A 2594-nucleotide genomic window follows, 5' to 3' on the forward strand; every position below is an offset into this window, starting at 1 on the left:
GGGGAGGGGAGGGGAGAGGGAGGGGAGGGGAGAGACAGAATATATCACTGATCTTCGGGTCAATGTGATTGTATTCAGAAAGTTTCCTGCAACCAGGAGCCAAGTTCCTGGAGATAACTCTGTGTGTGTGTGTGTTACAAATTCTCAGGACCTCATATCTTAGGTTGGGCTTTTTCTACCCATTCTTCCTTCCAAAAAACGCAGCAGTCATATTTCAAGTAGCACGGATCTCAGAAATCTCCAGCCTTTGTCTCAGTTTAGCGTAATTTATGAAAGCAAGCATAGCTGAGGGCTGAGCGGAGCGGGCCCAGCTTTCTGGCATCAGGCAGGGCGTCTCGGCCTGCAGCAGGTGTGGCAGCCGCTCGGATTATTTGTTTTTCCAGGTCAGGTTGGCATATTTCTAGCCTAGAGCTCCGAGCAAATGTTTAAATTTCATTTTCAGTCATCTGGCGTTCCTTTCCCCAGCATCAAAGGCAGGCCCCTGCATGCTGCCCTCCTAGATCCTCTGTCTTCGCCCGGGGCTGATGGGATACAAGAGATGGGAGGAGAAGAGAAAGGAAGGGCTGGGCGGGTGCTTTACAGATCTTCCTAGGAGCCGCTTCTCCAGCACATCATATTCATCCTCCGCACTCACTCTTCTCTGAGGGCTTGCTTTGCCCCAGCACTGAGTATTGGACTTGTTTATGCAGCTCAGCAGTCGCTCTTTGTGGTTGCTATAGCAACCATCAGGGGTCAGTTTATAAAGGGGGAGGAAGTCCGCTTTGGGGGAGGCAGATTTCCAGCTTCTGTGCAAAGCACAGCAGAAAACAAAAGCCCAAATACCCCGGAGGAAACACGCGGGAAAAGCTTTCTACCAGTCCAAGCATCGCGCTGGGCCTGAAGAGTCACGATCCACTGCCGCATTTCTTCCCTGCAGAAAGACCATTCCAGAACAGCTAGTGGCAGCAAGAAAGCCTCACCCTTGCATTCTCCAGATTACTCTCTTTCCTTCTCCTTCTGCCCTTTGGCTTAATGGCCTAAGAGCATCTGTGAGTGAACTCTCTGGCAAGCAACTGCGCGTTAACTGAAAACCAGAGGCTACAAATGCTGTTCCGTTCATCTTTCTCGTAGAGACAGAGGCACCAACTCACTGGAACCACAAATGGTGTCAAGGTCCAACCTTGGCCTTAACCAAGTCTCTGTTTAGAACACGCTGGGGAGAAGGTCTCAGGATGCCCACACAGCGGAGAAGTTTTAGCACCAACTTGCTTAGCTGACCAGACTTAGCAGATTAAGAGGACCAACTAAATATGATTTTCAGAGACAAGTGATAAGAGAAAATCTGAGTGGAGTTCGTTTCAACAGTTAATTTGGCCAGACAGAAGGTTCTAGATACAGGCAGCTCTCTAGTGGGAAGCCAATTCAGAATGTCTTCAACAGTTTGCACAGACTGCGTTCATAGCCAGAGAAAAGGAAGTGACCTACAGAAACAGGTTGCTTAGTTAGAGTCAGCGTGGACCCACGCGGTTGAGTTTGGCAGTGCGGAGCCTCTGATTGGCTCCACTGCATTATTTGGTTATCAGAAAACGCTCTTAGGTTACGGCTTGCTTTCATATCAACCTAGGTTTCAGTTCACCATATATGGAGATCGTCTTGGGCCAAATTTTAACATTTAAGAATGGAATCAGGGGGGCTGGAGAGATGGCTCAGTGGGTAAGAGCACCCGACTGCTCTTCCGAAGGTCCAGAGTTCTAATCCCAGCAACCACATGGTGGCTCACAACCATCCGTAACGAGATCCGGCGCCCTCTTCTGGAAGACAGCTACAGTGTACTTACATGTAATAAATAAATAAATCTTAAAAAAAAAAAAAAAGAATGGAATCAGATTTAGGGCCAAACTTATGAATTTAACACCACGAGTTACATATAACACATAAGAAAAATGAATATATCTTTGTATGTATTCTTTATAACATTAGGGATATACGTATGCCAAGGCTAGTCAACTTTGGACTCTAGTCTTTCTTCTTTATAACCATAAAATGTCAGGAACACAAGAGATCTTTGTTCCAAGCAAGGAAAACACAGATCACCTTTTGGAGTATTCCAAACTCTTGCATCATCGCATTGGCTGGGAACAAAATGGACGGACATGATTTGCATATATGCAAATCACAAACCTGTCGAAGATAGACGGCATCACTAATCTTTCCTCAGATCTTTGCAAACACCACACAAAAATTGATTAAAAGTGTTTGGCGCTGCATTTTCTGAGGGACTGCTCCTACTTTTTCATTAATAGTTTAAAAAAATCATCTTTTCTAAATGACAATGGATTTTACTTTCTTGGCAGGAAAAGCATTTTATGAGCATGTGCTAAGCAATAAAAGTCTTGCTGAGCATCCGACTGGGAAAGTCTGAGTGAAGAACAGGGCCCTGGAGAGCTGGCAGTGTCTGTAGCCGCTCAGTTCCTTTGTGACATCCAAGCATATATGTCCATACAATATAGAAAACGACATTAGCACCTTCTAAACTCACACTCTTCCCAGGCCCTCCTCCCCTTCCTCCCTCCTTCCTTCCCTCTCTCTCTCTCCTTCCCTCCCTCTCTCCTTCC

The sequence above is a fragment of the Mus caroli genome, chromosome 13, assembly GCF_900094665.2.
Source record: "Mus caroli chromosome 13, CAROLI_EIJ_v1.1, whole genome shotgun sequence".
NCBI lineage: Eukaryota > Metazoa > Chordata > Mammalia > Rodentia > Muridae > Mus > Mus caroli.